Source organism: Hevea brasiliensis, chromosome 18 (assembly GCF_030052815.1).
Source record: "Hevea brasiliensis isolate MT/VB/25A 57/8 chromosome 18, ASM3005281v1, whole genome shotgun sequence".
NCBI lineage: Eukaryota > Viridiplantae > Streptophyta > Magnoliopsida > Malpighiales > Euphorbiaceae > Hevea > Hevea brasiliensis.
In genome coordinates, this window is record NC_079510.1 from 49,575,301 (window position 1) to 49,600,834 (window position 25,534).

The following is a 25,534-nucleotide window of genomic DNA, read 5'->3' on the forward strand; positions in this document are numbered from 1 at the left end:
CTACTCAGATAGGGTAGATTTCAACTCTCCATTGTTTCAGAGCTCCACTACAATATCACAACCACCTACAAGCTCACCTTTGTAATAAAGTTGGGGAAATGTTGGCCAGTTTGAGAACACCTTTAGTCCCTGCCTCACTTCTTCATCAGATAAAATATCAAAGGACCCAAAACTTACACCCTCCTCCCTCAAGGCATTTACAACTTTGGAACTAAAACCGCATCTGGGAGCGTCTGGGTTACCTTACATGAAAAGCATCACTGGTGAAGAAGCAATCAAACTCATCAGACGATCTTCAAGAGTCTCTTTTGGAACAATCCCTTTCTCAATAAAAAGGCTTTTGAGCTCTCCACTTTTATGCATCTCCAGTACAATGTTTGATCCACCAATCAATTCACCTTTAATATATAGTTGAGGGTAACTCAACCAATTTGAACAAATTTTAAGACCTTGTCAAACTTCATCATTAGAAAGAATGTCGAAGCTTTCAAAATTGACCTTTTCTTCTCGAAGGATTTCAACCACCTTTCCACTGAAACCACACTTGGGTTCATCCGGTTTTCCCTTAATGAACAACATAACTGGGCTTGAAAAAATCAGGCTTTTAAGACGGGATGTCAAGGTTGCACTTAATCCAGTAGATTCTGAGATGCCACCCTTTCCACTTCCACTGTTACTCTGTTTCAGCTCCTCAGAACCTTTAGTATCAATTCCATGATCTCTAAAAACTTCTTTTAGTTCACCACTTTCATGCATTGCAATTGCTATGTCACATCCACCAAAGAGCTCCCCTTTGCAATAGAGCTGAGGAAAAGTTGGCCAGTTAGAAAACTTCTTTAACCTTTCACAGACCTCATTATCAGATAGGATGTCAAAACTTCCAAACTCCACATTCTCATCCTTCAAAATATCTACAACTTTCTGGCTAAACCCACATCTGGGTGCTTCAGGACTCCCTTTCATAAACAGCATCACTGAATGGGAGTTAATCAAATGTTGCAATTGCTTTACTAATGCATCACTGAGGCCAGGTTGAACTTGGTTTGCCACCTGGGAAGAGCCATTTTCTTTTGCCAACTCTTTCACTGTTTCAAGAATACTGGGCCCAACTGCCATTCCAAGGCTGGCAGGGGCTGCAATAGCAATTTTGTTGGCCAAAATGGAGGGATCTGCACCTTCCAATATGTCAACTTTCTTGCCATCCTAATGAAGACCATTTTAATAATACTTAATAATTGTGAGCAGAGAATTTTAAGGTAAAAGGAAAGAGAAACATAGTAAATCAAACTCGAAATTTTAACTTGTCTTCTACTTGTGAAGAATAGAGCTCACTATTTGGCATGCATGAAAACTGTAAAATTAAAAACAATATATATGAAATTCATCAACAGTTCTAACTTCAATCATACACAACAAAGTCACAGGTAGTTTGGAGTATATTCTACATGGAAAATATGCACAACTCAGATGACACAGGTAGAACAATGAGCCTATCCAATCAACCATGACAAACTCTAATGCTGTCAAAGCATCTCTTAAAATGGATTAGAAAGCTGAAAGTGGAGTATAGATATTAGACGAAGGATTAAGGAAATAGAGACAGCCTCCAAAATTTAATGTCTGTTAGATCAATATATAGCTTTTTTTTTTTTAACCTCACAAGGCTATCAGGACTGGATTTCCAACTTTAAGTCTTCTTAGACACAAATTATGCTAGTGCATGTCGTGAAAACTTTGTCCTACAAACCCTTCCTTTGCACTTAGAAACTTGCATAAATTGAGGGAAGAAAAACCTTGTCGCTATCACTATGCTGTTTAGCATTTAGCATCTCCACATACTCTAAAGAGCACAAATCCCATTAACTGGTAACAGTGTATAAAACTCTCAATGAAAATACCACAGGTTCTTAGTTTTCTTACTTTCTGAAATCATCCATGCTGCATTTTCTTGTTTCAATCCAACGTCTTTTCTTACTTTCTGAAATCATCTATGCTGTATTTTCTTGTTTCAATCCAATGTACAGACTAAATTCACCAAAAAAAAAAGAAAAAAGATGAAACAACAACAACTATAGACACCATATTTTGGCCGACTTTCGAAGGCAAGGGTTTTTTAAAATGGAAACTTTATTATCTATTCTCGACCGATGTCACGATCACAGGTAACTTTTCCAAACTTGCTGATCGCTCATCCCTGGAACAAATCAATCTCACGCTCAACTTAGATTGTTTTCCGATCTCTTGGTCTTTATCAGATGAGTTCGAGTCAATATCAGGTCTCCGGACCATCCAATCTTGCCTACTGATGTTCTCCAATCTCTCTGTGTACAAATATCGTAGAACTTCATTTGACTAATGTTGTGATCGTGCTTCTCGCTTAAAGGCCCCAGATATTCCTCAAAATGAAGTTAAGGTTTTTATCCGGTCTAATAATAGTTCTGACCTTAAAAGTTCAAGCCAGTGTCAAATCTTTGCAATTCTAATATTCTAAGGTTCCATCCGGTATTTGGTCATGACTCAGTCCGATCTCATGTTTGCATGTAATGTTTTTCCGATCTCTTATCTTTTGATTAACAATCGCTCTTAGGTTTAATGTTCAACTACATTCAATCAATTAAGTATTCAGACAATTTTGTTTGGATGATTTCCGATCTCATCAAGAAATTGAATATAAAAGACTTCAATTCATTTCAAAATAAAAATATACAAGTCATTCTGTAGGAGGGTCTCCCCCAACCGGCTCTCCAGGTACATTATCAGTTCTATCATCATCTCTCTCTCTCTCAGGCTCCTCCTTGCTCTCCTCTTCACCTCTAGGGACAAGATCCACCATCCAGAAGAAGTCTTTCTCAGGATAGCGCCTTACAAGCTCGGCCAGAAGATCGCCATGCGCATTCACATAAGCACCAGCTTCCCTCATCACGGCCTCTTCTTCTTTCACTCTGATCTTCTCGGTAAGGCGAGTGACATCGGCAGTTCGGCAGGCCCGAGCTTCTTCGAGTTCCCGCTCCAGTTTAGCTATCCTATCCTCATAAGATTTCGTCCGACCCTCAATCTCGGCGATGTAGTCTTGAGCAGACGAAAGTTGGGATTTGGCGGAAGTCACGTCTTGGACCGCCTTCAGAATTTCTTGTCTCAAGAGATGAGCCTTTTCTCTGATTATATGTTGATTCACAAGGCTCTCTACGCTCAAGCTCATCGTCTGAGCCAGGAGATCGTCAATACTATCCAGAGTCAGCCTATTCCGGTCATCCTTGAAGCAAATGGTGGCACCCAAAACCTTGGCCAGTCCAGGATTCCCCCGAACCGAGCGATTCTTCTCTAGCAAGTGGATGAGGACCTGGGCATCATGAGAGAGGGTCCTCACAGTAGGTTGGGAAGACCCTCCCTCCGCACTTGAAGAAACCGGCTATTACGACCCAACCTATGGGCCGAACCGGCACTAGGACCTAGGCTAGCCTAAAGCCCCCGAGGCCCATAGTAAGCCTAACTATTTCTTAACCCAACTTTTGGGTCTAATTTCAAGAATTCAACCGAACAGAATCCGACCATAAAATGAACCTTTTAACGGGGAGTTTTTGACTCACCCGACCTGTAAACACAATATATAACCAATTGGGGAGCTCAGCTCACCCTCCATATACTCATAATAACATAAAGTCAAATGGGAGCTCAGCTCTCTCATCCAGTCCAACATACATGCATATAATAAGTTTATAGGTCCAACATAGAAAATTATATTACATACCCAAATCAAATAAATATTTCTAATATATGCGGAATTCTAGGAGTTAACAGAATTATACAAACATTAATAGATCCTTTTGCAATTTTATTACAATTGTTTAGTACATTTGACTCAATACAAGCTAAGAAAAAGATCAAAGATGTCCTAAGTTGTGCCGAAAATCCGGCAGAGTCTCCCCTATACCTAGGACCTACCCAACCTGCAAAAGGGCTTAAAATGCACTTCTATATCCACAAACCATACACCCACAACTCAATCACATCACACAACCCCTCCTGGGCCCATCCAAACAGTCATCAATCATAATATGTAAAATTACAGTTTAGTCCTCATAATTGACCCTTTTGCAAAAACTACCCAAATGAGCTCTAAAAATTCTAAAACTTTACCCCGCGGTCCTTAGCAATATTACTAAGCTAATGCAAAAAAAAAATCATAATTTGCTGAGCTACAAATATTTTATGAATTTTTAATCCAATTCGAGCACTAGACAATTAAGAAAAAAAAAGGTTTGAGTTTACCTATGCCGATTCCGACCTCGAGAACGTACTTTAGATGTCTGACAATGGTGGGGTAGCCAAAATCTCGACCCAATTCTGAGACTTTTTCGATAGCCTGTCTGTCTGGCAGGAAATTCACAGACCCGGGTAATTGTCAAATTTTCCCGAATTGAAGATACCTACAAGAAGTCCACAACATGGGGGTTAGTACATAATTTTTACGAAATTTCTAAGCTCATTTAGTGCTCGAAAAAACACTACGAAGTTTCGTGGGACCCACCAAAAAACAATATCAGAAAATTTTAAAATTTATATTGCTGCGAAGCTCTCGACGAGTGGAGAGCTCTGGTACTCTCGGTTTTCTCGTGGGGTTCACGGTTTGCGAGAAATCTAACTCAAAAGTCAAAATGGGTTAAAACTTCATGGACAAAAATTGAACAAATCGCTCAATGGATTTTGGTGTTCTTGGTGCTATGGAAAGTTTTCGAGGTGTAGATGAGTTTAGACACAAGACTCGGCTCAAACAGTGGCCGGATCGGCCGAATTTTGGCCGGTAAGGTGAGGCATCGAGCAGCGCATCGCGTGTCCTCACGCGCACTTTCCCAGCGTTCAAAGCGGCAGTCGGCGAGGGGGATGGTTGCTGGAGGGGCGCTAGTGAGCTAGGGAGGCTGGGGGGGTGACTGGCTAGCATGGAGAGGAGGGAGGGGAGAGAAAATAGGAGAGAGAGGAAGAGAGACGGGACGCGTGCGGGGAAGAAAGAAAAGGAAGAAAGAGGTCGGTCCGATCTGGTCTGGTTCAATTCAGTCGGTCCGATTCAAAATACAAAATTTTAAATTTTACTCTGCATTGGGACCAAAAAATAGGCCCAAAAATTTCGAAAAAATTCTAGAAAACTCAGAAAAATTCGTAGAGTCCAAATATATTTTTAGTTTTGCCACGTGGTCTTTAAATTAATTTTTAAAAATTATAAAAGTTTTATATTTTCGAAAAATCGAACCCGATTTCTAAAACCCAAAAAATCTCAAATAATTTTCTAAAATTTAAATAAAATAAAATATTAATATTTACCCACAAAATAATAAATTTAAAAATTAGAGGTGTTACATTCTTTTCCCTTTACAGAAAATTCATCCTCGAATTTTATACAAGGCAGAATAAAGTACAGAATTACACATTAAATAGTTAAGGATACTTGTTACACATGTCCCGCTCTGACTCCCAGGTGTACTCTTCCACAAAACCTTAACCATAGGGATCTATTTTGATCTTAGCTGCCTCACTTGGTAGTCCACTATGGCTACAGGTTGCTACTCAAACGTCAAGTTTTCTTTCAGCTCTACTACATCCAGCTGTAGCACATGAGAAGGATCAGGTATATATTTCCTGAGCATGGAGATGTGAAATACAGGATGAACATGAGAAAGGTTGGGTGGTAACTCCAACCGGTAGGCAACTGTTCCAACTCTATCAGTAACCTCAAAAGGTCCAATATACCGAGGTGCCAACTTGCCCTTCTTCCCAAATCTCATGACTCCCTTTATGGGAGAAACCTTTAAGAATTCATAGTCGCCTACTGCAAACTCTACATCCCTCCGTCTGGGATCTGCATAACTCTGCTGCCTACTGAAAGTTATTTTCAATCGTTCCCTGATTAAAGGAACTATCTCTAAAGTGTACTGCACTAGGTCTATATCATGCACCCTCGCTTCTCCCATTTTTGTCCAACACAGAGGAGACCTACACTTTCTGGCATATAGTGCCTCATAGGGTGCCATCCCTATGTTGGAATGATAACTATTGTTGTAGGCAAACTCCACCAAAGATAGCTGATCATCCCATTGACCTCCAAAATCCAAAACACTCATGCGAAGCATGTCTTCCGGTGTTTGGATTGTCCTTTCGGATTGTCCGTCTGTCTGAGGGTGGAAAGTGGTACTAAAATTCAACTGCGTGCCAAGTGCCTCTTACAACTTTCTCCAAAACTGAGAAGTGAACTGGGGCACTCTGTCAGATATTATGAAAGCAGGAACTCCATGCAATCTGACTACTTCCCGAATATAGAGCCGGGCATACTGTGCAACAGAATATGTGGTCTTCACAGGCAAGAAATGAGCTGATTTAGTTAGATGGTCTACAATCACCCATATCGAATCGTATCCTGGCGTGGTACAAGGCAACCTAGTCACAAAATCCATAGTAATCATTTCCCACTTCCATTCTGAGATAGGGAGCTCTTGCAGCTTCTCTGAAGGCCTCTGGTGTTCAAACTTCACCTTTTGACAAGTCAAGCACTTGGACACAAAGTCTGCTATGTCTCTCTTCATACCATTCCACCAATAGCTATCTTTCACATCATGGTACATCTTGGTGGAGCCTGGGTGGACATTGTATAGTGTGTAGTGTGCCTCTCGCATGATTTCATTTCTGAGATTGTCTACATTGGGCACACATATCCTGGAACCTTGCATAAGGGCGCTATCACTGGCAAATCCAAACTCACCACCTTCACCCTGCTGTACTCTTTCTATGATCTTCATCAGTTGTTAGTCTCTGTGCTGAGAAACTCTGACTCTGTCTCACAAATCTGGCCTCACTGAAAAATGAGCCAACAATACCCCCTCATCTAAAAGATCTAAGATCAGACCTTGATCCATCAACTCATGTACTTCCTGAATCAACGGTCACTTCTTCGTTGATATGTGTACCAAGCTTCCAGAAGATTTTTTGCTCAAATCATCTGTTACTACATTGGCCTCCCCAGGGTGGTAATGGATGGTACAGTCATAGTCCTTCAGAAGCTCCATCCATCTCCTCTGTCTCAAATTTAAATCCCTCTATTGGAAGATGTACTTCAAACTCTTGTGGTCGGTGTATATCTCGCACACTTCACCATACAGGTAATGTCTCCAAATCTTTAGTGCAAAAACTACAGCTGCCATTTCCAAATCATGGGTGGGGTAGTTCTGCTCATGCCTCTTCAGCTGCCTCGAAGCATAAGCCACTACTTTTCCATTCTGCATCAGAACACACCCTACGCCAACCCTGGACGCATCACAGTACACGGTATATCCTTCACCACTCATCGGTAGTGTCAACACAGGGGGGGTGGTTAGACACTCCTTAAGCTTCTGGAAACTCTCCTCATAATCATCTGTCCAAATGAATGAAACATTCTTCTGAGTCAACTTAGTTAGGGGAGCTACTATCCTGGAAAAATCCTGCACAAAACGCCTATAGTAACTAGCTAGGCCTAGAAAACTTCGCACCTCAGTGACTGTTATAGGCCTAAACCAATCAGTTACAGCCTCAATTTTCTTGGGATCCACTTGAATGCCTTCACTAGAAATCATGTGTCCCAAGAATGAGATGCTTTCTAGCCAAAATTCACATTTTGAAAATTTAGCATATAGCTGGTGCTCCCTCAAAGTCTGCAACACCATTCTCAAATGCCACACGTGTTCTTCCTTGGTTTGAGAGTATACCAAAATGTCATCTATGAATACAATGACAAAACGGTCCAGGAATGGCCTGAACACCCTGTTCATCAAGTCCATGAAGGCTGCTAGTGCATTAGTGAGTCCAAAAGACATCACCAAGAACTCATAATAACCATATCTTGTCCTGAATGCTGTTTTGGACACATCCTCATTCCTGATTCTCAACTGATGGTAGCCTGATTATAGGTCTATCTTGGAAAAGAATCTAGCCCCTTGGAGCTGATCAAAGAGATCATCGATCCGAGGAAGTGGATACTTGTTCTTCACAGTCACCTTATTCAGCTGTCTATAGTCAATGCACAACCTCAATGACCTATCTTTCTTTCTCACAAATAGAACAGGAGCACTCCAGGGTGAAGTGCTTGGACGTATGAAACCCTTGTTCAAAAGCTCCTATAGTTGCTCCTTTAGCTCTTTCAATTCTGCTGGTGCCATCCTGTAAGGCGACATTGATATGGGGTTTGTACCCGACACAACATCAATGCAGAACTCTATTTCTCTTCCTGGTGGCAACCCTGGAAGCTCCTTAGGGAAGACATCCATGAATTCTCTGACAACAGGAACATTTTCCATGTTGACACCTTCAACAGATGCATCTCTCACCAATGCCAAATACCCTTGACATCCATGCCTCAATATTTTTCTAGCACTAATTGCTGACACTAAATTATATGGAGCCACACTCTGGTTACCATTAAAGCTAAACTCTTCCATACTAGGTATGTGAAAATACACTTTTTGTTCCTACAGTCTAAAGTGGCATAATGAGTTGCCAACCAATCCATTCCTAAAATTACATCGAAATCCATTACTGGTAGAGGAACCAAGTCTGCTGGGAGGATTCTTTCATCCACTACTACTGGACTACCCGGAAAAACCATATCTACATCTATGTTATCACTAAGCAGGGTAGCTACAGACAAAGGGCATTCTAAAGTTGTAAGGTTCCTATCCAATCTCATGGCAAACACTAAGGAGACAAATGAGTGCGTAGTACCCGAATCTATCAAAATACGAGCCTCATAGGAACAGACTAGAAGAATATCTGCCACAACTGCATTGGAAGCCTGAGCATCCTAGTGGGTCAGGGTGAAAACCAGAGCTTAACCCCTACCCTGCGTTGCAGAACCCTGATATTGACTTCTACCTCCTGATCTGCCGCCAAATCCACGTCCTCCTTGTCCCCGGTCTTGTTGGCCACTGAACTGACTGCCTGCCATGTTGGAAGCACCAGGATAAAATCGATGAGGAACATTTGCAATAGAACCCTGTGACCCCATCTGTGGCTCGCTGAACACGGGGCATTCCCTAGCAAAGTGACCTTGTTGGCCATACCTGAAACATACTCCTAAACCTATCATACAAGGTCCTGAATATCCTCTTCCACACTGTGCGCAAGGTGCAAAGGAGGATCCTGAACCAGACCCAGAACTGCTGTTTCCCAAACTGTGACCACTGCTGGATCTGTACCCTAGTCTGAATCCTCGAGACTTGTGTCTAAAACCACTCTTCTTATTCCTACTTCTTCCTCTGTAATTACTTTGGCCTCCGCTATCCGTAGTACCTGTGTGGGGAACACCTGAAGAATCCTCTGCTCTATTTTTCTTTGCCCTTCCACTGTCATCTCCAGTATAGCTAATCTCATTCTATCGGGCTCGATCAACTACCACATCAAAAGAATGATCAGACATCATGGCCAAGTTTGCATACCTCCTGTCCAGCCCCTTTAAGAACCTTTTTACCTTCATACTTTTTGTAACCACTGCTGTAGGGGCATAACTGCTCAGTTTCAGAAATTCTGTAGCATATTCATCACAGACCTGCCATTCTGCCTTAAGGCCTCAAAGGCCCACTGCTTTTGGTCTCTGAAACTTTCTGGCACAAACCTGTTGATAAACAGTTCCACAAACTGAGTCCATGACAAACCTTCCATCTGAAGTAATATGTAGTCATTCATTCATTGTCTAGGCATAGGCCCCATGACATGCTGCGCACACTCTATAAGTCTCTTATCATTCAACTGCAACTCTGTCCCTGCCTGTCTGCAGGAATTCAAAAACTGATAGGCATCGTCTGACACATCATAAGTACCAGGCATCAACTTCTTGAAATTTATTATTTGCTTATAAGGTTCCCCTTTTGGTGCGGTGGACTGCTGCTATTAGGGAGGGTGAACCATATACTGTGCTATCATATTGATGGTTCTCTGCAAACCAGCTAGAGTAGCTGCCATTGGGTCCACAGGACCCTGAGCCATAAAAGACTGATCCTGAACTAGTGGCAGCTGCTCTTCTACTTGAGTAGCTCTAGGACTCCTACCCCGCCTCCTCGGGGCAGGCACCTCATCCTGTGCCGACACCTCGTCAGGCACATCCAGTTCAGTGCGATGGCGGCTCTTACCTTCTACGCATTTTCCTGAAATTCAGCAGCATTAGCCCACAAAATTCAAAACGGCATGTTACACAACTCTTTAGACTCATATTTACACAAAATTATATAAAGCAGAAACTAGAAGCAAAGATGATAATGCAAGACGAATATGGACACTATTTTCCGCATGTGACTCCTATTAGACTCTTCCCAACACTTTAGACAGTTTTTTCCTATGAATCTGGAGCCTAAGCTCTAATACCATATTTGTCACGACCCAACCTATGGGCCGGACCAGCACTAGGACCTGGGCCAGCCTAAAGCCCCCGAGGCCCATAGTAAGCCTAACTATTCCTTAACCCAACTCTAGGGCCCATTTGGGCCCAATTTCAAGAATTCAACCGGACAGAGTCCGACCATAAAATGAACTTTTTAACGGGGAGTTTTTTACTCACCCGACCTGTAAACACAATATATAATCAATTAGGGAGCTCAACTCACCCTCTACATACTCATAATAACATAAAGTCAAATGGGAGCTCAGCTCCCTCATCCAGTCCAACATACATGCATATAATAAGTTTACAGGTCCAACATGGCAAATTATATTATAGACCCAAATCAAATAAATATTTCTAACACATGCGAAATTCTAGGAGTTAACAGAATTATACAAACATTAATAGACAACCTGCGAAGAAGAAAAGCAGGTTAACCACAACAAATATCCTCTTGTAGCTTAGAAAAATAATGAACAGGAGTGAGCGTTCGACTCAGAGAGTAAAATATTAATTTTAACCATAATCTCTATAACTATCTAAAGCTAATGTACCCTGTAGAGTGAAATGCAACATCATCAATATTTTCACATCATAACAGCAAAAAGGTAATTTGAAGCACTCACACACCCAGTAATGTCAAACCATAAATATATGGGAGCTGATCCCCTATACAGCTCTCTTAATCCAACCTCTGCCAGTGAAGAACTCAAGTTGGACTTTCGCTTAATAAACCAATACAGGGTCCCAGCGAAGAACTCAAGCCACGTCCACCCCGAAGGACCAGGTCCCAGTGAAGATCTCAAGCCGTGTCTACCCGTCCTGTCCATATCCAACACTATACCACACGCACGCCAACACACGCACACTGCTCCAAATTACCGTAACAACATCCATGGCACTTCAATATTTATGAATGCAATGTAAAACATGCCTATTTTTAACTACATAGATACATACATATAAGTGATACATGGACATGCTTAGACATATAATAATATCAAAATTATAATTAAAATTAATATTTTACTCACATACTTAACCGAAGTTACTGTGGCAACTGGGTGGAGGAGGAAGGCTGTCCCGGCTCACCTTACAAATTTTATTACAATTATTTAGTACATTTGACTCAATACAAGCTAAGAAAAAGACCAAAGATGTCCTAAGTCGTGCTGAAAATCCGGCAGAGTCTCCCCTATACCTAGGACCTACTTAACCTGCAAAAGGACTTAAAACACACTTCTATATCCACAAACCATACACCCATAACTCAATCACATCACACAACCCCTCCTGGGCCCATCCAAACAGTCATCAATCACAATATGTAAAATTACAGTTTAGTATTTATAATTGACCCTTTTGCAAAAGCTACCCAAATGAGCTCTAAAAATTCTAAAACTTTGCCCCGCGGTCCTTAGCAATATTACTAAGCTAATGCAAAAAGAATCATAATTTTTTGAGCTACCACAAATATTTTATAGATTTTTAATCCAATTCGAGCACCAGACAATTAAGAAAAAGAAAGGTTCGGATTTACCTATGCCGATTCCGACCTCTGGAACGCGCTCGAGATGTCTGACAATAATGGGGTAGCTAAAATCTCAACCCAATTCCTAGACTTTTTCGGTAGCCTGTCTGTCTGGCAAAAAATTCACAGACCTGGACAACTGCCAAATTTTCATGAATTGAAGATACCTACACGAAGCCCACAACACGGAGGTTAGTACATAATTTTTACGAAATTTTCTAAGCTCATTTAGAGCTCAAAAAAATACTACGAAGTTTCGTGGAACCCACCAAAAAACGATGTCAAAAAATTTTGAAATTTATATTGCCGCAAAGCTCTTGACGAGTGGAGTGCTTTGGTACTCTCAGTTTTCTCGTGGGGTTCACGGTTTGCGAGAAATCTAACCCAAAAATTAAAATGGGCTAAAACTTCCCGAAGAAAAATTGGGCAAACCGCTCGATGGATTTTAGTGTTCTTGGTGTCTATGGAAAGCTCTCGAGGTGTAGATGAGTTTAGATACAAGATCCGACCCAAACAGTAGTCAGATCGGTCGGATTTTAGCCGAGAAGGTGAGGTGTCGCGCTACCCATCGCATTTCTTCGCGCGCACTTTCCCTGCGTTCCAAGTGGCGGCCGGCGAGGGGATGGTTGCTGGAGGGGCACCGATGAGCTGGGGAGGCTAGGGCAGTGACTGGCTAGCGTGGGGAGGAGGGAGGAGGGAGGAGAGAGAAAACAAGAGAGAGAGGAAGAGAGATGGGACCCGTGCGGGGAAGAAAGAAAAGGAAGAAAGAGGCTGGTCCAATTTAAGATACAAAATTTTGAATTTTTACTCTGCCTTGGGACCGAAAACGAGGACTAAAAATTCTGAAAAAATTCTAGAAAACTCAAAAAAATTCGTAGAGTCTAAATATATTTTTAGTTTTGCCACGTGGTCTTTAAATTAATTTTTAAAAATCATCAAAGTTTTTAATTTTCGAAAATCAAACCCGATTTCTAAAACCCAAAAAATCTCAAATAATTTTCTAAAATTTAAATAAAATAAAATATTAATATTTACCCACAAAATAATAAATTTAAAAATTAGGGGTGTTACACCAGCGGAGGTGGCGGTTCATCTTGTCGAGGAGGGGAAGGAGTGATCTCTATCTCTGGGGTCGACTGTCCCGAAGGTCAGGACGAAGAGCCCGGCACTTCTATCGAGTCTCGCCTTGGCGTCTGAGATATAACAGCAATTTTCATTTCCCGTACTTTTCGGGCAACCTCCATTTTTCTTTTACGGCTCTCCTTCGCGCCCTCGCCTCCAGCCATACCTGCATGGAAAATAAGTTAGTGAGATCATCTTAGTCAGGAGGATAAAGATTTAGGTTATACCGATCCCGGGTCTGAGGTCAGAGAGCTGTAGCTCATAATCCTCATGGGCGATCATCTGCATCAGCCACCACTTCAGTTCGGCCACAACTGCATCTAGACATGAATACTTCTAAGTAGCCGCCTGATCCTTTAATTCCTTTACCATAATGTCCTCGTCTCTATTTAGGGCGATCTTCTTTGGAACTGAAGGGACTAGATACTACCAACTGCGTGGGATACCCTTAAAGCCATTTGGGTTCTTACTCCTCAATATAAAGAATCGGTTCTTCCAATTTTTCAACGAAGAAGGGAGATCAGTAAAAAGCCCATAGTGCAGCTTGGCTTGGAGAAACCAATACTCGTCGTCCTTTCATCGAGTGAGTCTATGCAACTCAGCGAAAACCTTTACTGTGGGCTCGAGCTTTTTAGCTCAGCATAAGCCTCTAAAAGCCACCAGAATCCGTCAAGATTTCGGGTGCACTTGGGCTACGCATACTTGATAGAACTTCAAAACGGCTCTAAAGAATTCGTCCAGGGCGAATCAAAGCCTGGCCTTCAATTGTTCTTCATATACCATGATCATGTCATTTTCTTCAAAGAAATGATCAGCTCGGAGATCGCCATGACATCTGATGAGCCTGAAGAAGTCAGTCCGAAGGTTGTACTCTTAACTAATGGACTGCAGATCGGTTTTCTTGAGGACTAACGACAACTCATCCATGGGTAAGTTTTCTTTCCCTGAAGAAGATGCTTACTTTGATTGAGCAGCCTGACCGTGGGCTGAGACAGAGGTTGTAGAAGGTTCGGGTCGCCCGCTCGGCCTGACCACTTTAACTTCGTCCGATGTCCATGAGATATGAACGGAGGGAGGACTAGCAGCTCTCTGACCGTCGGTACCGCTCATTTTCAAAAAATAAAAAGAAAATTAATCGAGAAAAGATCAAAACCCTTACCGGAGTATAAATCGGTGCCTGAAAACTTTAGAAAGCGAGAATAAGTGTTGAAATTGCTACGGGAAAGTCTGAAAATGACATAAGGAAGCAAGTGACTCACATCTCCCCTACCTATACCCGTTTGAGCATTAAATGCTCACAAAGTCCCAAGTGACGCATCGGTTAGCGGAATCAGGCCGCCTCCTTGATACGTCGTAAGAAGGTTCCAGAAACATAGTAAAAAATCAGATAAATGAGATCGGTCAACTAAGGTCATCGGATTGAACAAACTTCCAAACCCACGGATTGGCGAATGGCGATCTATCTAGGGATCAGATTGAGTATACTTATCAGAGATCGGAAAGATAACTAATGAAATAACAAAAAAACATTCAAAGTAAAAAATTCATTTCATTTCCAAAAGATCATATCACATCATTTGGGCGATCTCAAAAGATCTGATTGCATCAGTTGGGCGAGTGAGAGAGATCAGGAAATGAGAGGGGACCCGATGCAAGAGGTAGAGATCGGAATAATAACCCTAAAAAGGGAATGGTCACAACGGGAATATTGGAAAAGCCAGGAACGACCCATGAGATCGGAGAACTCAGGGAGTTGAATAACTACCAATCATGGCCTTCAATTAGCTTTCCCCAACGTCAGATCCGAGTTAGTTAATGCATTGCAAGCATGATCAGATCCTCACCACACATTTCATTAGCAAGGACACCCTCCTAGCTGCCAGACGCCAAAATAGTTAAAGTAGCCATGTACATCCCGATCTACACCGTTGATTATAATCGTAAGGATGGATTCGGAGCCCTCGGATCAAAAAGCAGATGAAAGATTCAGTGCTTTTTATTCTCAGCCTTGGGATCCATTTCATAAGGAGAGACCCTCGACCATTGGATTAAGGAGAGAAATGACAGATAATCTGAATGGAATCCCGACCCTCCATTTTGATTCTATTTAATTCTCAGACATCAGATTATGTCCTTTTGGATCTAAGCCCTCCGTCTCCCCCTGATAAGATCCTGACCCTTCATTTTGGACACCCGTTCCCTATAAATACCTGCATGCAATACTGTTGAAAAAAAAAAAAGAAGGTGGTATTATCGTGGAAAGACTATGGATTTTGATTCAGTATTCCTACTTGTCATTCGGAGCTTTCAAAGTGTTGAGAAACTTTATAAACCAGTTTTCTGAAGTATTTCATCCGAAGGAGCTCTAAATCCTGAGATTTTCATTTTTAGTTCCTCTGCATCACCTTGTGAAACCATCTTCACTCCGCTTCATTCCCACCGCTCTAATATCAGTGCATTACCTTCCGAGCTCAACTTCGTTCTGGTCCATTCCTGTTACCTCGAGTAAGCTCAAGTCCTTCGACCGTTAGCTTTCACCTCTCCAAGATTTGGGGATACCGGAGTCAGCTTGCCTGTCTCCTTAACTTTCTACAGGTAAGCGTCTAAACTTTCATTTTGTTGAATATCCTTAGTTTGTTTTCTTCAGTTTTCTTTTAAAGTTCTTTTATATCCAGTCACATTAAATCTCAGAATAGGTTATCTAGGCCAGTAGTTATTTCCTGTCCCTTATTTTTATTCATTCGTAAACTCCATTTATCGTCTCTTAGTTTTCATTCCTTTCAAGACTAGATGTTCGAGTCATCGGTGACTCGTAAATACTCTAAAGAGTATAGGCGAGAGTATTTTAACATGAGTTTTTTTTTTGGTCTAAATAAATGAAAAAAAAATGATAAAGGAAGATAGGTGTAGCAAAGGTTGAATAGGACGTGAACAAAATTATGTCAAATAAATAGGTTATGAGATCGGGTCTTGGAACGAACCCAGTCGATAAGATAATAGATCGGGAATTAAGATAAGTTTGGATCCTGGGCGAGCGATTAAAAAGAGTTCGGATGTCGCAAATCGAAGAGTTCTGATAAAGCGATCATGCGAAAGATCGGCAAGGAGTTCTGTCTTTCGTCCACCATCTAGTTATAAGGTCCCGTAGGCTAGGAAAAGCTTTACACAGGTTTCCTGCGCCTTCGGTACTTCATTCCCATATAAAAAGGGGTCAAGAAGGACCTCTTATCAGAATCCTTAGCTTTAAAGTTCTTATAAAATGCCATTCTAATAAACATATTAAGAGATCGGGGGAGAGTTCTTACTTAAACTCAGTCTAATTTTTAATGCAACAAATTAAGAGATCGGGGGAGAGTTCTTACCCGAACTCAGTCTAATCTTTAACGGAATACATTAAGAGATCGGGAGAGAGTTCTTACCTGAGTTCTCAACTTAAATTCTTAACACTAAGAGATTGGGGGAGAGTTCTTACCCGAGTTCTCAACTTAAATTCTTAACACTAAGAGATTGGGGGAGAGTTCTTACCTGAATTCTTGGTCAAAATCTTAATAAAATATGTGGAGATTGGGGGAGAGTTCTTACCTGAAGTCTTTTGCTTAAATTTTAACAAAATAGATTAAGAGATCGGGGGAGAGTTCTTACCCGAATTCTCAGTCAAAATCTTAATAAAATATATGGAGATTGGGGGAGAGTTCTTATCCGAAGTCTTCCGCTTAAATTTTAACAAAATACACTAAGAGAACGGGGGAGAGTTCTTACCCAAATTCTCGGTCAAAATCTTAATAAAATATGTGGAGATCGGGGGAGAGTGCTTATCTAAAATCTTTCGCTTAAATTTTAACAGAATATACTAAGAGATCAGGGGAGAGTTCTTACCCGAATTCTCAGTCAAAATCTTAATAAAATATGTGGAGATCGGGAAAGAGTTCTTACCCGAAATCCGCTAAAATTTAACAGAATACATTAAGAGATCGGGAGAGAGTTCTTACCCGAATTCTCTTAGCTTAAATTCAAACTAAAATATCACAACTTCAGCATTCAAATTAACCCCTAACAAAAATCCATTACACAAGACCTATTCACTGAAGGATCAGCTCATGTTCTCGTGTTCTTGGGCAACCCTAAATAGTGAAATATCAAATATTCCTTTTATTCGCACAAAGGATTAACATCGTCATTCTACCCCCTAAATTATCAATTTATAAAGAGCATAACATTAAATCTGCTTATCCTCATTGAGGGACGAGGTGGGGTGCCTAACACCTTCCCCACCTGTATACGGACCCCGAATCTAGAATCTCTGTTTTCAAAGTGGATTTTTTTTTAGCAAACAGTTTTCTTTAATTGCCCTCAAAATTAAAGTGGCGACTCCTTATTTTTCCTACTTCGGTGAGAATTCGTCTGGCGACCGCAAAAACTCTTGCGATAACAACAACACAAGGCAAGTAAGTAGGTTTCAACTTTTGTCAACAATTGTGCAAGTCCATGTCTTAAATGAACAATAAAAATGATGCTAAACAGATTATCTTCCTCTCACAAAATATTTGCTCACCAAGGCGTCTTTGATTTTAGGGACTTATCCAATTTGCACATAACCTAGTTGTTAGCGTAAGCACCATTTTATTGACATTGCATTTAGTGTAAAGCCTCATATGCAGAATTCTTGCCTAAATAATCACTCCACAACAAAGAAAAATAGTCCATACTCAGCTGACCTAGATAGTTTGTGCAGTACACAAACTCCTCAAGAAACATTCTGGTTAGAAAATCAACTTATTTGCCATATTCAACATCTTTTCCCAAAAATAGAAGAGGAAAAGTTATCATTTGGTTTAAAAACTGGCTTAAAAGAGTAGCTATTCAATTTATTTAAGTAATAAAACTACACCTCTACCAATCACTTATTTTTTACAATATCTAAATTCATTTTTTTTTCTTTCACAAGTCTTTCATCAGATCCATACAATTCTGTCAATCAACTAAGCGGGTCCAACCACTATGAGTTTGTTTAACCTTTTGTTAATACTAATCTAGGGAAGAAAATGCAACAAGTAAGGTAAAATAGCCAAACAGAAGAGCAAAGATAATTGAGAGAATTATATTCTCATTTCATATGTCTGATATGATACAAGAAGGCTCTATATATACAAGTGAAAAGAATAATCTAGAATACAAGAGAATAATTCTAGAATGCTAGCTAGCTGAGCTGTACAATCTACAAGTAGCCTTTAACGGAATGCCAAGCTAGAGTAACAAACTAACAAACGTTTTTGGCGCCTTCTGTGAATAACTTTGTCATCCCCCCCTCAAGCTGGAGGCTGGTGAAGTTGTACTAGACCCAGCTCAGACATAATAAATGTTAAGGCAACTGCAGATAAGGACTTAGTGAATGCGTCTGCCAATCGAAGCTGCGATGGGATGTAAGTTGGATAAAGAAAGCCGTTGTTTACATGATCCTGGACAACATGGCAATCTATGTCTATATGCTTTGTACGTTCGTGGAACATTGGATTATTGCTGATATGAATGGCGACTTAGTTGTCACAATGTAACGATATAGGAGTATGGAGGGGAATATTGAAATCTTGCAAGAGATAAGTGATCCATTTGAGCTCGCACGTTGTACTAGCCATGCTTCTGTATTCGGCCTCTACGGAGGAACGACTTATAGTCGTTTAATTTTTTGATTTCCATGAGATAAGTGCTGAGCCAAGAAAAATACAAAATCCTGTAATTGATCTTTTGCTTGTGCGACATGCAGCCTAATCACTATCACAATAAGCTTGAAGTTTAAAAGATGATGTAGTTGGAAAGAAAATTCCCTTCTCCGGACATCCCTTTAAATATTTGAGTACTTGAATTACAGCTTGCCACTTAGGAACTCTTGGTGTTTGAAGAAATTGGCTGAGCTGTTGGATAGGGTATGTGATATCTGGTCTTGTTAAGCTCAAGTATAATAATTTTCCAACAATTCTTCGATATTTTCCTGGTTCTGCCATTAATTCTCCTATATCTAGAAATAGATAAAGGCCCTTTGCCATAGGAAAAAAAAGCTGATTTTGCATGTGAAAGACCAACATCCTGTATCATGTTAAGTATATATTTATGCTGACTAATAAACAATCCTTCTGTTGATCGTGCAAGCTCAATACCCAGGAAGTATTTAACATATCCTATATCTTTGATTGTAAACTCAGCATCTAGGAATCTTTTAGTTAGAAGAATGGATTGCTTATGGGTTCCAGTTATAAGAACATCATTGACGTAAACAAGAAGTGCTTGGAAATCATCTCTGGAGGACTTTATAAATAGACAGTGATCTGAAGGGGACTGATGAAAACCAAATTCCTTGAGTTTACTTGTAAATTGTTTATTCCATTGCAGACCTGTTTGTTTCAATCCATAAAGGGACTTTGCAAGCCTACATACTTACCCATTTGATGTTTTTGTGTAGCCTTCCGGAGGTGTCATGTACAATTCTTCATCAATGAAACCATGTAAATATGCATTATTACATTAATCTGATGTATTGGCCACTGCTTAGCTGAAGCAACTACAAGGAAGATACGCACAGTAACTATTTTGGCAACTGGTGAGAAACTATCAATATAATCGATTCCTTCAACCTGTTTATAGCCCTTGGCTACCAACCGGGCTTTGAATTTGCCAACTGTACCATCTGTTTTATACTTGACTCGATATACCCACTTTGATGCTATGGGTTTCTTCCCTGCTGGAAGTTCAGTTAACTGCCATGTATTATTGTTTTCAAGTGCCTCCAATTCTTGATGCATCGCTTGGACCCATCGTATGTCATCCTTAGCTTGATGATAAGAAGAAGGTTCCTTGACAGTTGATACATTAGCAATGAAGGCAAGATATTCATGGTTAAGGACAGGATTGGAAATAAAATGATTATAAGGAAGAGTTATACCTGCAGCACCACCTTGATGTGGAAATGTTGCTATTGGAAAAGAAGTATCATATGTGATGTGAGCCACAAAGTCCCGTAGCTATGTTGGTTTTGATGTTTGTCTAGTACTTCTACGGAGAGGAAGAGGAGATGACTCGATAAAATTATTAGGTGATGACTCTTGACAAGAAGATGCTGGAATTTCAGTTTGACTGATAGTGATGAGAACAATGGGTGACTCTGTTGTAGTGTTAGATGGTGACTGGACTTTAGCTGGAAATATATCAATTTGCTTAGATGTGGTGAGAGGAACAATGGGTAGAGGAACTGTATTTGAGTGAGGATAACCAGAGGGTTTATTTTTGTAAGGGAAAACTGACTCATGAAAGATTACATCTCTTGATACAAACATCTGTTGGGCATTGAGATCAAAGACCTTGTATCCAGTAGCATACCCAAGAAACAAGCATTTTATAGCTCCAGGTTTAAACTTGGTTTTATGTGGTTTGGTATTGGTAGCGAAGCACAAACAACCAAATATTCTGAGGTGCCCATATTCTGGTGGTTTGTGGTGTAAAATTTCATATGGTGTTTTCCAATGTAGGACTGAAGATGGCAATCTATTTATTAAGTATACGGCTTCCCCCCAAAAATGTTTAGGTAGGTTGGACTGAAACAGTAATGCTCGGGCCACTTCCAACATGTGTTTATGCTTTCGTTTGACTACCCCATTCTGTTGGGGTGAGTGTGGACAAGTTTTCTAGTGCATTATTCCTCGGCTTTTGAACATAGATTGACAAGAGGTGTTTATGAATTCCGAGCCATTATTTGAACGAATAATTTTTTCTCTCTTATGAAATTGTGTCTCTATTAAATTCAAGAACATAATAAGGTAAGAGAGAGTTTGAGTTTTATCCCTCATTAGGTAAGCCCAAGTCGATCTGCTAAAATCATCCACAATGGTTAAAACAAACCTTACCCCAGATATTGTTTGAATATGATATGGCCCCCATAGGTCTACATGTATTAATTCAAACACACTTTTATTAGATATTGTGCTACTGGGAAAAGGTAAACGATGTTGCTTTGATAAAGGACAGACTTCACAAGGTGAAGATTCATTCACAAAAATATTAAGAGTAGGTATTCTAAATATGGTAGACTTGGCTACATGACGCAACCGTTCATGCCACAGAGTACAAGAGTTTGTGACTAAACCATGATTATTGCAATTCAAGCTAAACTGTAGAGAGGTAATAAAAAAAGATGATATATTCAGCTTGTATAGACCTGCACATTCTTTTCCAATAGCAACAACCTCCTTAGTCGAGCGGTCCTGCAAAGTACAATGGGAAGAGAAAAAGTGAATCAAAAGGTTAGTGGTCTGTAATAGCTTGCTAATAGAGAGAAGGTTGTGTTTAAAAGAAGGCACATATAATAAATCTTTGAGAATTAATTTTGGGTGGGGAAAAATAGTGCCTACATATGTGACATTTTGTTTTGTTCCATCAGGTAAAAAAACTGGTTTGTGTTTGGATAAACAAGTGTATATTTGAATAGATGTGACTGGTTGCACCTGTATCAATAATCCAGGTACTGGTATCCTCATCACCTTTGCTAAAGAAACAATAATGGGGACCATTACCTGTAAAATTTGAATAGTTGGCAGTGTTTGTCTCTATAGTTGCTTTACCCTTCATGTATTTGGCTATTTCTTGTTGGATAACAGAGGACAGATTTATAGTCCAATCATTTGACTGTGGGGAGTTATCAACTGGGGCATCATCCATGGGTGTGTCATGAGTACGAGCTGTATAAGCTTGATTCTGTGGATTAGCTCATTTTTGCTTCAGCTCCTTGTACCAATCTGGGAAGCCATGAAGCTTAAAACAAGAATCACACATATGACCTGATGCTTTGGAGTGAGTACAAAAATGATCATCCTTCTTAACAAAATCAAGCTTCTTACAACCAGAACTCTGATTCCTCTGTACATTTGTTTCTTTTGCACCTTCAGCCTTATAATTTGATTCCTTAACCATCATTACTCTAGCATGATCTAATGAATCTGGTAGAGAAAGAACTTCGCGTTGTTTTTCAACACGTAGTACCATGGAATATGCCTTGTTCATAATAGGTAACTGGTCGAGCAAAAGAATTTGATTACGAACATGGTCATACCCATCATTCAAGCCCATGAGGAATTGAATTAATCTATCCTCATTTTTAATATCTGCAACAATTTTGGCAACCCTACAATTGCAAACTGGGAAGTTTCTCAAGCAAGATAATTCGTTCCAAAGCTTTTTCAGCTTTGTAAAATACACCATTATCAATAGATTCCCTTGAGTGAAAGAGCTAATTTCACGTCTGATTTGGTAGAGCAACGGGCCGTTGCTCTCACCAAACCTTTGTTTAAGCTCATTCCATAGTTCACATGCCGTAAATGCATACAGAAACGCCTCCACCAGGTCTTTAGAAATAGAATTTAGTATCCATGACAAAACCATACTATCAACCCTTTCCCATTTTTCAAACGATGGAGACTCAACATTAGGCATAACGCACTTCCCATTCATGAAACCCAATTTATCCTTAGCTTTGAGAGCAATTTTCATAGATCGACTCCATGAGAAATAATTAAGCCCGGTTAAAGGAGCACTCACCAGTAGCATTCCTGGGTGATCAGAGTTCTGGAGGCTGTAAGGATCATTATCGGAAATTATATTGTTGATGAGAATCCCATCATTAGCAGAATCAGCAGTGTTGGCAGGAACCCCATCATTCTGAGTGCTGGACAGAATTTCCTCATCCATGAAGAAAAAACTCAGAGTATCTCAGGCCACAGTAATCGTTGCTCTGATACCATGCAGCAAGTAAGGCAAAATAGCCAAACAGAAAAGCAAAGATAATTGAGAGAATTATATTCTCATTTCATATGTCTGATATGATACAAGAAGGCTCTATATATATGAGTGAAAAGAATAATCTAGAACACAAGAAAATAATTCTGGAATGCTAGCTAGCTGAGCTGTACAATCTACAAGTAGCCTTTAACGGAATGCCAAACTGGAGTAACAAACAAACAAACGTTTTTGGCGCCTTCTGTGAATAACTTTATCAGAAAAACATTTGCAATAAACTTAAAATTTTCATAAAAGCATCATCTTTCTTTGTTATTGTATATGGTAAAACTCAATAGTAATCAACTTCCATTGCAGACTAACCCAAAAACCAAAACTTGAAATTGGCTAAGAAGTAACAAGCAAAGAGTAGATGCCCTGCATAAAACATACCTTGAAGAAAATAAAGAAAGGTACAGCAGAAACAAAATATTCCTCCGATATCTCTGGTTGCTCCTCAGCCTCCACCTACAATAACCATAACCAATTCAAAATCCCAATAAAAGAAGAAGAAGCATCTATATACACATATTTTTTGTTGAGAGAGAGAACCCTGAGGAAGTGGGCGTTGGGGAGATCAGTGGCAAGGTGGAAGAAGACTTGGTCCATGTGCCTGGAGGCTTCGCACCATGACCCCCAGAAGTGAACGATTAACGGTGTGCCACTGCTGCGCAAGTTATCTAGCTCCGACTTAAAGATTTGTTTGGCATTGTTGCTGTTAGAACAGCTCTTCAGAAAATCAATTCTTTGTAATATTATAATTGTAAAAATATTAAAATTATTTTTTTAATAATATTTAAAATAATATTTTTATTTAAAAAAATAATTTTGACCTCAAAAAAATAATTTTGACCTCCAAATTCGATACCAATCAAATCCTTACACTGCACTTCCTTCACTGACCCACAAATTATTTTCCTTGTTTATGCTCTGCTCCCTTCTGTCCAAACCTGAACCCTACTCTCAAAATCACTCCCTATATCTATCACGTGGTGGTTTATTATTGTTGAGGAATCATAGACCGCTTGTGGAATACACTACATTAGAATCTGTCACCGTCCACTTGGTTATTCGTTAGTGGGTCCCCTATAAGCCTAGCATTGACTGCGTGGTTGCTCCTGATTGATTCACTATTACATGGGCTGTGTCTAAGGATTTGGGCCTGCTATAGAGTCATTACTCGTTAGTAGTCCGTACCAAAATCCACGGGTTGGTTTAGAAATGAATGTTGTTTGATTTAAATTGAATAAATCGAATCAAAGTGTTTTAATTCAGTAATTTAGTTTAATTTTTAAAATAATTCTGTTTAATTTAATTTTAAATTTTAAGATTTTTTATTTTGACAGCTGAAATGAGGAGGGAAAAAGTATCATGGATTTTGCTTTGCCATACGATCTAATACTAGTAAATACCTACTTTATAAAAAGAGAGTTACATTTAGTGACTTTTAAAAGTGGGCAACATAAAAGTCAAATTGACTTCCTCTTAACCAGGAAGACAAATAGAGCTCTATGTAAAGATTATAAGGTCATTCCGGGAGAGGCATTAACAAGCCAACATCGATTAATGGTCTTGGATGTCAAGTTTAAGAACAATTCAAGTAAGGTTAGAAGAAATAGTATAGCTCGAACAAAGTGATGTGAGTTGAAATGATTAAAGCAAGTAAAGTTCAAAAATGAGCTTCTCGAGTCCGAAGCATGGAAGCTGGATGTGAAGGCCAATGGTACGTCGATACAGATGGCATCAAAGATTAGAGAAGTAGCTAGAAAAAGTACTTGAAAAGTCTAGAGGACATGGACCACCCTCAAAAGAGAGATGGTGGTGAAATAAGGAAGTACAAAAGGCAGTGAAGAGAAAGAGGGAATAGTATAAGAAATTATCTAAATGTGATAATAATGAGGCATATGAACAGTACAAGATAGTAAAGAAAGAGGCAAAAAAAACAGTTAGTCAAGTAAGAGTGCAAGCCTTTGAAAAGTTGTATGAGAAACTTGGAACTAAAGAAGGGGAGAAAGATATTTATAGATTAGCAAGGAGGAGAGAAAAGAAATGTTAAGATCTCAATCATGTTAGGTGCATTAAGGATAAAGAAGGAAACGTGTTGGTGAAAGATGAGGACATTAAAGAAAGATGGAGAAATTATTTTGATGATGTTTTTAATAATAGTCAAAATGGTAATAGTATGAACATAGACTACAAGTAATAGAAAAGAATGTGAATTATACTAGAAGTATTAGATCTTTAGAAGTAAAAGAATCACTTAAGAGAATGAAAGTAGGTAAAGCCTTTGGACCCGATGGAATACCAATTGAAGTGTGGAAGTGTTTGGGAGATATGGGGGTGGCATAATTAACTAAATTGTTTAATAAGATTCTAAACTCAAAGAAAATGCCTGATGAATGAAGGATGAGTATTTTAGTATCCATTTTTAAAAATAAGGGAGACATACAGAGTTGTTCAAACTAAAGGGAAATTAAACTCATGAGCCATACTATGAAGCTATGGGAGAGAGTTGTGGAACATCGACTATGTCATGACACTTCTATCTCTCCCAATCAATTTGGCTTCATGCCCGATCGTTCAACTATGGAAGCGATCTTTCTCATTAGAAGCTTGATGGAGAAATATAAAGATGTGAAGAAAGATCTACACATGGTTTTTATCGATTTGGA

At 39.7% G+C, this 25,534-nt stretch overlaps 1 pseudogene; it reads right to left on the reverse strand.

Moving 5' to 3' along the window:
- On the reverse strand, positions 1 to 24,657 carry LOC110635123 (monothiol glutaredoxin-S17-like; annotated as a pseudogene).
- Between the last annotated feature and the right edge of the window lie 877 nt (positions 24,658 to 25,534).